The sequence below is a fragment of the Erpetoichthys calabaricus genome, chromosome 12 (genome assembly GCF_900747795.2).
Source record: "Erpetoichthys calabaricus chromosome 12, fErpCal1.3, whole genome shotgun sequence".
NCBI lineage: Eukaryota > Metazoa > Chordata > Cladistia > Polypteriformes > Polypteridae > Erpetoichthys > Erpetoichthys calabaricus.
In genome coordinates, this window is record NC_041405.2 from 125,250,377 (window position 1) to 125,262,946 (window position 12,570).

The following is a 12,570-nucleotide window of genomic DNA, read 5'->3' on the forward strand; positions in this document are numbered from 1 at the left end:
AAAGCAGACCTGCTCATTCCAAGCTTAATATTAAATACATACTGTATTTGTCCAAAGCAGAATAAATTGAAATTAAGTTAAATAATAGTAGTGCATGATATCATACACGCAAGCCTCACTTTGCTCTGATCCGGTAGGAATGGCAGGGAAGTGTGAAAGTTGGTAACTGACTTTGCCTTTGGGCAAACAATGACATCACTTCCCCTGTGTCTCCAGAAGCCACACCCCTTGCAATCATTATGCTATTTAAGAAGAAGGACGACTGGAAATCAGCATTCATTTTAGAAAGCTTGGTTTACTGGGTGAAAGTACTGTCATAACAAGTTTCCTTTTTTTTAAGTTTATTTTATTTAGAAGAAATTGTGTCACAGTAAATGGGGACAAGGGGCTGGCACTGCACATCTTTGACTTTGTCAGCCCTCTTTTATTTTATGCTGGTAGTTGTAAGAGCCAGTCTTAGAAATGTAATGCTTTAAGTTAAATTAAATTCATATTAGTGTTTGCTTAGTCATAGCCATAAGTGATGGTGTAGCCTTTTTCCCCTGTAAGTTAGTATGAGATAGAACTTTCTTGCTATAACTAAGATACAGCGTGACAATTGAGTCAGTTGTTGTTTAGAATAGGTCCCAGTGCACAGGGACTTAAAAGACCCATTTTTAGTATAGAAATGGGATAGGCGTACAGCTTTCTTACCATTTTTAAATGGTTCAGAAACATTTAGAAGTGATTTGTAATGATTAGAAACGAAACAAGATTTATAAGATTTGAACAGAAATGTTGTTAACATGGGCCACGTTCCGTGCCTCTATTGTTGAGGCAGCTGACCGGAGCTGTGGCCGTAAGGTGGTCGGTGCCTGTCGTGGCGGCAATCCCCGAACCCGCTGGTGGACACCGGCGGTGAAGGATGCCGTCAAGCTGAAGAAGGTGTCCTACCGGTCCCTTTTGTCCTGTGGGACCCCGGAGGCAGCTGATAGGTACCGGCAGGCCAAGCGGAATGCGGCTTTGGTGGTTGCTGAGGCAAAAACTCGGGCGTGGGAGGAGTTTGGGGAGGCCATGGAGAATGACTTTCGGACGGCTTCGAGGAGATTCTGGTCCACCATCCGGCGTCTCAGGAAGGGGAAGCAGTGCAGTGTCAACACTGTATATGGTGGGGATGGTGCGCTGCTGACCTCGACTCGGGATGTTGTGGGTCGGTGGGGGGAATACTTCGAAGACCTCCTCAATCCCATTAACATGCCTTCCAATGAGGAAGCAGAGCCTGGGGACTCAGAGGTGGGCTCCCCCATCTCTGGGACTGAGGTCACCGAGGTGGTCAAAAAACTCCTTGGTGGTAGGGCCCCGGGGGTGGATGAGATACGCCCGGAGTTCCTCAAGGCTCTGGATGTTGTAGGACTGTCTTGGCTGACACGCCTCTGCAACATCGCATGGACATCAGGGACAGTGCCTCTGGATTGGCAGACTGGAGTGGTGGTCCCCCTCTTTAAGAAGGGGGATCGGAGGGTGTGTTCCAACTACAGAGGGATCACACTCCTCAGCCTCCCTGGAAAAGTCTATTCAGGGGTCCTGGAGAGGAGGGTCCGTCGGATAGTCGAGCCTCGGATTCAGGAGGAACAGTGTGGTTTTCGTCCTGGTCGCGGAACAGTGGACCAGCTCTATACCCTTAGCAGGGTCCTGGAGGGTGCATGGGAGTTTGCCCAACCAGTCTACATGTGTTTTGTGGACTTAGAAAAGGCATTCGACCATGTCCCTCGGGGAATCCTGTGGGGGGTACTCCGAGAGTATGGGGTACCGGCCCCCCCTGATAAGGGCTGTTCAGTCCCTGTACGATCGGTGCCAGAGCTTGGTCCGCATTGCCGGCAGTAAGTCGAACCCGTTTCCAGTGAGAGTTGGACTCCGCCAGGGCTGCCCTTTGTCACCGATTCTGTTCATATCTTTTATGGACAGAATTTCTAGGCGCAGCCAGGGTGTTGAGAGGGTCCAGTTTGGTGGGCTCAGGATTGGGTCACTGCTTTTTGCAGATGATGTTGTCCTGTTTGCTTCATCAGGCCGTGATCTTCAGCTCTCTCTGGATCGGTTCGCAGCCGAGTGTGAAGCGGCTGGGATGAGAATCAGCACCTCCAAATCCGAGACCATGGTCCTCAGCCGGAAAAGGGTGGAGTGCCCTCTCAGGGTTGGTAGCGAGATCCTGCCCCAAGTGGAGGAGTTCAAGTATCTCGGGGTCTTGTTCACGAGTGAGGGAAGAATGGAGCGTGAGATCGACAGGCGGATCGGTGCGGCATCCGCAGTAATGCGGGCATTGCATCGGTCTGTCGTGGTGAAAAAGGAGCTGAGCCGCAAGGCGAAGCTCTCAATTTACCAGTCGTTCTATGTTCCTACCCTCACCTATGGTCATGAGCTATGGGTAGTGACCGAAAGAACGAGATCGCGAATACAAGCGGCTGAAATGAGTTTCCTCCGCAGGGTGTCTGGACTCTCCCTTAAAGATAGGGTGAGAAGCTCAGTCATCCGGGAGGGGCTCAGAGTAGAGCCGCTGCTCCTCCGCATCGAGAGGAGTCAGATGAGGTGGCTCGGGCATCTGATCAGGATGCCTCCTGGACGCCTCCCTGGTGAGGTGTTCCGGGCACGTCCAACCGGGAGGAGGCCCCGGGGAAGACCCAGGACACGCTGGAGGGACTATGTCTCTCGACTGGCCTGGGAACGCCTTGGGATTCTCCCGGAAGAGCTAGAAGAAGTGGCCGGGGAGAGGGAAGTCTGGGCATCTCTACTCAAGCTGCTGCCCCCGCGACCCGACCTCGGATAAGCGGGAGACAATGGATGGATGGATGGATGTTGTTAACAAGAACTTTTCTTTTTTTGCTATATCAATTAACTCTTTTTTGTGTGAACTGTTTTACCTTGGGGTGGCACGGTGGTGCAGTGGGTAGCGCTGCTGCCTCGCAGTTAGGAGACCCGGGTTCACTTCCCGGGTCCTCCCTGCGTGGAGTTTGCATGTTCTCCCCGTGTCTGTGTGGGTTTCCTCCCACAGTCCAAAGACATGCTGGTTAGGTGCATTAGCGATTCTATATTGTCCTTAGTGTGGGCTTGGTGTGTGTGTGTGTGTGCACGCCCTGCGGTAGGCTGGCACCCTGCCCAGGGTTTGTTTCCTGCCTTGCACCCTGTGTTGGCTGGGATTGGCTCCAGCAGACCCCCATGACCCTGTAGTTAGGATATAGCAGGTTGGATAATGGATGGATGGATGGATGTTTTACCTTGAATTTTTGCGAAACATTTTAAAAATAAAGATATTTTGTCTGTAGAATCATTTCAATGTGTCAGGCTTTTGCTGAATCCCATTTTGTATGCTAGAGCTGCTGTAATTTTGGGAAAACGCAGCTACAGTAGTGAATGTGAGGTTAGTTGAGCAGAGGCAGTATCAGGACAAATAGCCAAAACACTTCATTTGAATATGGCCACTGATGAAAATCTCTCATCCATCTGCTTGATTCATTTCATGCTCATCTGAGCCTTTTCCATGATAATCTTGGACAGGCATTATGGTCCAGTGACTGAGCCATTGCACTTTAAACCCCAGCGCTGCTAGCTCAATGCTCACCTTTGACTTGCTGTGTGACCCTGAGCAAATTGCATTGCATAAATGTTGTGCCAAAGTGCCTTTAGGATGGTGTTTTACAACAGAAGGATGCTATATGAAATAAAAGGTGGCTAGGATTGGGTGCAATGCAGAAGATAGCCCTGCCTTTGGTGGAAACCAAGGGTAGACTTTTAATTTGAAACAAAATGAATTAGTTTAGCCACTAGGTTTGTATTACAAAAAAAAGTTGTATCATTGAATACTATGAAAAATAGCAGTATTCAAGATGAATAAGCTTCTTGCTGCATACTTTAAAGTGATTTGAAACAAACACAAAAGTGAACTTAAGTAAGCCTTAAACAAAAAAGGCATCTCTCATGCAATATCCAAAGCTCTTTATATATGAAATTTAGACAAAAAGGAAAGAAGTAAAAAGTGAATTCTTTTGTGGAAAGTGGAAAGTTCCTATTTCAGGCTACATTGATTTTTATAGCATACTGCAGCCTGTTTTGAATAGCAGCCCTAAACATTATTGAGCTGGTAACATCACTCAGTTCATATTTTTTAAACACTTTTCTCCAGTCTCCTGAGTGCTCTGAGGATTCAAGTGGGGGCGTTACGCCATTCTGGCTTTAATTTGTTGATACAGCAAACAGCATTGATTCTATTCATTTGCTCCTCACAAGTCCTATCACATGAAGCAATGAAGTGATGAAAAGCCCCTAAGAGTCATTTTCAGACTTAAACTTGAAATCCTAGCACGTCATTTTGCCGTTTTTTTTTGTATTCTTTTCCTTTGAGTTGCCTATTGTATTTAATTTAATTTTCCTTTTCGTTTGATGAGTTTTAATGTGACTAAGAAAATGTATTTAACCCTGAGAATGTATCTTTTTCTTTTTAACATATCTTATATCATTTCCAGAATTTAAATATTTTGTACTCCTAGTATCATTAGTAGCTTTACTGTCAAATATTAACAAGGGTAGTGTTACTGCTGTATCATTTTTATACTTACGTTATTATATTTCATTTTACTTAATCTATTAATTGAGGGCTGGACCATAAAGCAGTTTTATCCAACACAGACCTGGGGGAGCTGAAGTCTATTCTAGTAGTATCAGGTACAAAACAGGAATTAGTGCCAGATGAGACTGCAGACTGACATCTTCATATATAGAAAACAAAAATCTGACAAATGAGAGGAAACCATTCAGTCTATCAGGCCTGTTTGTTTAGCTAATAGCTAAGCTGCTCCTGAGGTTTATTGGCATGGTAAAAGAATACATGAAGAAGAAGAAGCATTTAAATGGTACTCTATCTATTAACAAGCAGCCAAAATTCACTAGGGTCTGGTCTCAGTAAGGTATGGAACCCATGGTGCAGAAGTGCAAGCTTTAATTGACTTGCAGTGCCCCCATGGCACTGTTGCACAGTTTCAGACTCAGAGCACATGGAACCATAACTGAATGACCAGGGATGGGAGGTTAGAGACATGGACAATGATGACTGCTCCAAAAAACAGAAATCTGGTCTATTCCACCTGTGGCAATAACTATTTACAATAATGTTTTGCAAATATATACAGTTCAATGCAGGAACATTAACAAAAACAAGAAAAATAAGTACAGGTGCTATATGTAATAATTACAGTGACTCCAAAGCAAAAAGTGATGAGAAAAAAAATCGAACAAAAATTAACAAAAATCCAGTTGCTCCACCTTCTACTTCAACAGACAGTTCATAAAGGACAGACAGAAAAATAATCAAAAACAAAAAGTGAAAACAATGAAAACAAAGAAATGAGTACCCACATACACAGATTACTTCCACCCAAAACTTATACACAAATCGGAAGTAAACTGTCATCACTAATATTTACAAACTTTAATGCTCTTCTCTCTGCTCTACCCGTTCAGCAAAAAGAAGTGTCTACAAGCCTGGAGATCAGTCAAAAGACAACCCCTGGCAGTCTGCACTTCAGTTTTATACTGCCATTGTGTTTGCCTATCCAATCATTATTTACACTTTCCGGAGATCCCCAATACAAAATGATGTACCCATCATGGAGAGAGCTGGCCCTTTCTTTCTTACACAGAGTGAGGGATTTAAATTTTGACAATCATCTGCTTTTTGTACAATATGCCAAATTAGCTAAACCCAACTTACCAGCAATCTGCCACACAGCACTTCAGATATGGTACAATAAATTTGTAAGGTCCACATTAAATTTGGATAGCTTTTGGTGGTTAATAGAGGAACCTTTAATTTGGAACAGGGCTCTTGAGTGTCGACTGTTATAGTCTGACCGTTTTGTTTCTGTCCACTTGAGTAAAGGGATCACAAAAATCCGAGACTTCATAAATGAGAGCACAAGGTCCTGGCACACTCCTGCTCACCTAGCTGTAATGTTAGGGATACGGTCAGAACGCTTGGTCAGGCTCTTCCTCAGTCAATTAAAAGCAAAATTGCACAGATTAGGCACAGACCCCCTATGTGTGGAGTACTTTGCATGTAAAAGAAAATTAAAGTTGGGAGACATCACTTGTTACCATTATGATGAGACCAAATGTCTCTGACTAAGTGTAGAAATACCAGGGTACATTCTAAGATTTGGTAATCTGGCAGACAAACAGTTAGAAGATGGATGGACGCATGGATGGATATAATAGATACTGGGAGACAGAAACATCTACACAAAGTACGGTTACAGTAAATAGCCCAGGATTGACTTCGAGCTCATAACCTCAGAGAGTAGAAGATGAGTTAGACATTAAAATGGAAGTAGCTATTAGAAAGAATGATGAAATAAAAATGTTTTGAAGAATAAATTATTCAAGAGATTGTTCAGCTTGCAGGGAAATATGACTTAAATAATAAGAAAAAAATGATCCAATTTACAATTACAGTATATGAAAAAAATTAGATCATTCATTTGTTTAAGGATACAGTGTATGGAAAACTGGGAATAAAATCACAAAATATTTTAATTTAGAGGAAAGAAATTCACAATGTAATTCATTGAATAAATTAAAGATTAAGATTAGAGTTTTTGATAGAATTGAAGAGATTTCATTACATATATATATAACAATTGTTTGTGCAAAATTAGATGCAGAAAGCACTCAAAGGAACAGTGTATAAGGTTTTAAAAAATTAATTCAACATAGAATTAAAATGTTAAAAATAATTTTTAAAAACTATGAAAGAATAACACCCTTGAAGAAGTGAAATTGTGCTTTAATAGCGTTAGGATAATAAAACTTCAGAAAATGATGGATTAAAAGATACATTTTATAAAACATTTCAGTATGACCTAACTGAGGATCTGTCAGCAGTATACGTGGTAGCCATAAGTAACAATGAAGTGCCCCCCCTCTTTAAAGCAAGAGCTGAAACCTACATAAATAAAAGTCAAATTCAGCTTAGAAATTTGGGGGCTGATAACTTTGTTAAACAATGATGCTAAAATACTGAGATATTTGTCAATCTAATAAAAACAACTTGAGCAAATTTGTAGACCAGTCTTAATCTGGATTTTTGTAAGGAAGATACACAAAATCAATTATAGTGACTTTTTTAAAGATGAACTTTACAGTGTAAAAGCCTTTGGCACTGCTGAGCCTGGTGTTATCTTTGCTTCATTACAAGCTTTACAAGCATTTGATGTACAGTATTACTCCAAAAGGTGGTTAAGATTTAATACAATGGTAATAACAGTTGTATAAAACTATTCTAAGGCATGATGCCTAGGTTTGTTATTAGGAGGAGGTATTTTTGAAAGATATCCAACTTCACCGATTTATTTTTGCTAATAAACTGGATACTTTTGCAGGCATAACAATCTTAGATTGTCAACATTTGTCAATAGTCAGATGATATTACTGCACTGATGGGCATATTACTTCAAGGACAACGGTAATGAAAGAACAACAAAAAAAGCCTTAACTGAAGGACTTCATTAATGCAGGCAATGCAGCAAGAGTATCACAATTAATTGACAGCTGTTTTGTGGAACTCCATAATCTATTGCTTAAGTGGTGTTCACCTACCAGTGTCTATGATGTGACTGAACAAGCTGAACGCTTACACAAACATGTAAGTAAGTTTGAATTACACTAACATCTTAACATCTTGTTGCATTGTCAAATGCACTGAAAGATGGCCTCGTTCAGCGACACGTACAATTCTTACAGTTTTATAGAATGAAAGTTTTCCTTTGGGGTTGCACCACACTGCAGATCAATAAGTTCCAGTAATCAAAACACATGACCTTTCATCTTCATCAGAGTAAGGGAATCGACAGAAAAATTATCCATGCAAATCTGTGAGGGAATTGTTGTACCTTTCTGCTTGAGCATGTAATATCTCTAGCAAGAATGGATATATATATACCTGTATATATATATATATATATATATATATACAGTATATATATGAATGAATGGCTGATCATCTATTTCAAGAACAGCTTGCTTTGTTTAGAACTTTTATATATGCCAGCCTGTAAACTAGCATCTAGTTTGGCAGCCCTTACGTCACTCCTTGCATGAAAGTTTGCTAGTATAGGTAACTTGTTTAGTAGAAAGGTGCCTACCAAGTTTGTATTCTTTGAACACTGTGGTAGAAATCAACATCTTTAATTAAAGAAAGAAACATATCCTTTAAGAGGACAAGTCTGATAAAACCTTTTTGAATCTGTAATCAGGAAGGAGAAAAAGCTTGTCCATCTGCGTCATTTATTACCCATGCAGCTGGGGACGGAACATCTCTCACTGCAGTCTGTTACAGAATGATCAGCATGGTCAAATTATGAAGGGTATACAGTAGGCATATTTTATAAGCAACTGAATTTACAAAAGTGTCAATCAATGCATACATTCATTCTGGTTGGTTTGTTGGTTTACACCAAAATTAACTATATGAAATAAAAGTCATGTTCTTATTCTTCTTATACTCTTTGGGTTGAGCCACTACCTTTGAAATTTCTGTGTAAGTAACAACTGTCCATTCTGGTTGTTCACATGACATCTGCTGAATTCTTAATCATCTCTTAGTTGTCTTTCATTTTTACATCAACCTTTCATCTGATACACCCTTTGTTTACTTGACTATCTCAGTAGTTTTCCAAAACCAATTCTTACATTTCAATGTACACTGCAAGCCAAAATACTGAGCTATTGTTACCTCAAGATTTATTCTCTCACAACTCTCCAACACTTTCTTTACAAATTAAACACACAGCTTCTGTTGCAGCCTCTGTGAAAAAGCATTTGCAGTCCATTCTTTGCTCTATGGTCTTCATTCCCTGTCAATTTTCTGCTTCCTCATTGTACTCATTTTGGCGTTGGTTCTCTCACAGTGTAACAGTCGTACTCTAACTCATGAATGAAGTGTTTATGTGCCATCCATTGGCAAGGCTCATGAAATGACACCAAACAAAAGAATATTGCAAATATTGATAAATTTAATTTTCTCCTCAAGGGCCAGTTAAAACTGGCTGGAGAGTCAAATATGGTTCATAGGCCATACTTGGACTCATCTGGCACTATTCTATTCTTAAAAGAAAAGAAATAAAAAAGTAAAGCCATAAAGCGTATACAGATGTTTTTAGAAGTTTCTGGTGTAATTTTCGATAACACAGAGTTTCAGTTATTCGCTTTTAAAGGCTGCTAGATAGGAAATCAAAATGTGAGTTTTCTGGAGTTAGGAATTTGTGCACTTTTGTTGTATTGAAACTTTCATTGATGAAGTAACAGCAAGCACATTATATTAATAGGAAAGGAACACAGTAAAACAACAAAAATAACAGAAAGAAATAAGTTGTGAACATTAACAGCAGTCGTCAAGGTAATGCTTGTGTTAGCACCTCTTGTCGCCACCATTACTTGACACCTCGGGCACAAAGAGCCAATGGGCCTCTGAATCTGCAGTGTCAGATGTTATCTAATTCCTGCAGAAGTGCCAGATGAAGTTGCTGGCTATTGGCAGGCAGAGGGTCACAAATTTTAGGATGCTGTGACCTAGAACATCCCAAAGGTGCTCAATGAGGTTAAGGTCAGGAGAGGAGGCAGGCCAAGGCACCATCTGTACACCATCAGTCTTTCCTCAGGACAATTGAGATCAGAGCAGTTGTGTGTGGATTGATCATTTGCCTGTCATTTTCCTACAGGGGCAAGACATTTATGAGGTGTGAGAACAAGGTTTCTAATTGGTGGTCTTTGCTCTAAGATCAGCAGCATGCAGTCTGTCCCTCACTGTTCTGTGAATAATGCTGGCATTGTGTCTGCAAGCAGTTTTAGCAGCAGTATGTGTAGGAAATCTGACCAATCAGACGTGTTGCTGCTGCACTGTTGGAGTAACTTGCTGGTGAGCAAATTATGGACAGTCATCTGTCCTAACAGTCTGCTGAAACCTCAACTGCAACCATGAAACAGGGGTGTGTCACAGTGTCTGGCAAGTGATGTGCCTGCCTGCCTGCCTGCAGCAGGCCAATAGCTGCCTCCCTAGTTCTGGTGACATCTGAGGTACTCTGGAATGCACAGAACACTGAGCGAGGTGAGACCTAAACATTAGATTAAGCTCTTTTAAATGGTAACCTAATCAGGCATTGCTTCACCTGAACCTCTTTGGGTAAAACTGCACCTAACATGCTTTCATGTGTCACCACTTTTTGGGAAAGGACACGTGACTGTAGTTTTCTCGTTCCAGATAAGGATTTTTTTTTTCCATTTATAGAAATTGAATAGTGAAAGAACAATAATCGGAAAATGAATGAAAAATTGTGTATAACTGATAGGTGCAAAGATACTTACTATATCTTTACAAGGGCAAATATTATTATCAAAAAGTAAAGGTTTATCTAGAGTTATATATTCTATATTACGTGCCCTTAATATAGTTAAAGAATTAGATACTAATTTATACAATTGTATTTGGAGAAATAACACCTATTGTATAAATAAAAAAATATTTTTATGAATATGCATATGGAGGCTGGAATGATGCCTGAATGAGGCCTGTCAGATATTCAAACCTCTAATACAGTGGCTTCCCAAACATCGTGGCTGCAGGTTTTTGTTCCAACCAACTTCCGTTTTTTCATTGGACTCTTAGCCTAATTAAGTGTGTCATTATTTCCCAGATTCTGTGTTGTGGAGTCAATGTAGAAACTACAAACTAAGTTTGGTAGATTTTTATTAAAATGTAATAAGCAGTTCTGTGGGGAATCTGTAGTTTTTTTTAAGCCGTTGACATTATTTTCAACCTAATTTTCATTCCGCTTTTCCAGGTGTTCTAGTCATTTAATTGATTATTTACTAATTAGCGGGTCTGACACTGAAGTCGTTGCTGCTTCTATCATCCTGGGTGTCTGCTGTGCTGCTTGTTAATTGTCACTATTAGTGTTAAATGAAGGGAGCAAACTACACAGGAAAAGGGGAAATAAATAAGAAAATAACAAAAGAGAGTTAGGCATTTATAGCTTTAGAAAAAAATAGAAATATTTCTAAATGACTTGTAAATGTAAAAACCGTACTGTTGTGTTTTTCTGAATGCAGAATAAGAGAAAAGTAAAAAAGACCAGCTAATTAAATGAGATCAGTTGTTATTAATTATTATCACTGATTGTGAATCTGGTTGGAACAAAAACCTGCAGCCACAGTGGGTCCCCAGGACCGAGTTTGGGATTCACTGATCTAATACAATATATGAAAAAAAATTGTTAAAAATTATATAAAAAATAAACACATTATGTAAAGTATTTTTCCTAAACTCATTTTTTTTCTTGTGGGTAGAATTGTTTCATATATGATGTAACATTGACATAAAAACTCTCTAAAATATCTTATTTTTACGAACAAGTATAATGGCATATCATCTAATCCAGTGGTTCTCAATTTTTATTCCTTATTGTTTGTTACCAAAATACAAAATGTGTCAAGTCATTGGACCAGTCCCGCTGGTGCCTGCTTTACGCTGATGTCGTTTTTTTGTGTAACACCACAAGACAGGAAGGTAGAAGGATAGAGAAAGGCTTTGGGTTAAAAGCATCAAGCACAAAACTCAATCATTATTTATTGGAAAATGGTTTAAGAACAACAGTTTACTAGTAAAGGATTTGCTGAACAAAAATGGGAATGTATTAACGTACTTATTTATTTAAGTACGTTAAGTAAGTAAAGGATATGACATTTTATTTAATATAATTCTAAGTAAGGCATTAACATCACTGAAAAATAAGGAAGGTAGTCAAATTACAAATGAGAAATATTCCTATACTGCGGTGGGCTGGCGCCCTGCCCGGGGTTTGTTTCCTGCCTTGTGCTTTGTATTGGCTGGGATTGGCTCCAGTAGACCCCCGTAACTCTGTAGTTAGGATATAGTGGGTTGGATAAATGATGGATAGATGGAAATATTCCTATAGGTTCATATGTTGGAAATTAATCTTTTATTATTTAAAAGATGTAATAATAATAAATACCGTATTTCAGTAGTCTGTTTCAATAAAAATGTTCTACCTGCTAGTTATTTCTGAAAATTAATTTTTACTGATAAAGTATAAAGTGACATAAAATTTGAAAGATACTATTTTATTTTTGCTTTATATATAATAATAAAAAAGTTAAATGGTACATAGAATATGCTCAGTTAAAGCAACATTAACTAATTTTAAAATTTAAATGAATGTCATAAAATATGGCTTCTGTCAGATAAAATAGATAAAGTATAATGATGATATTTTTATAGATTTCAGATAAGAATAAAAATATGCTATTTATTTAATTTATAACTATTGGGAAATATCATTTTAACAAAATGAAATGAAGAGAACCAAAGCCCAAAATAATATTATTTAAAAATATTACTTACAAACAATACAGATTATGACATTGCAATCATCTGATTATCTCCAAACAAGATGGCAATAGAAACTTGCAACATATGGTATTCTGTATGTTAGCAGTTTCTGAACATATTGGTCAGTTTTATTGACATATCTG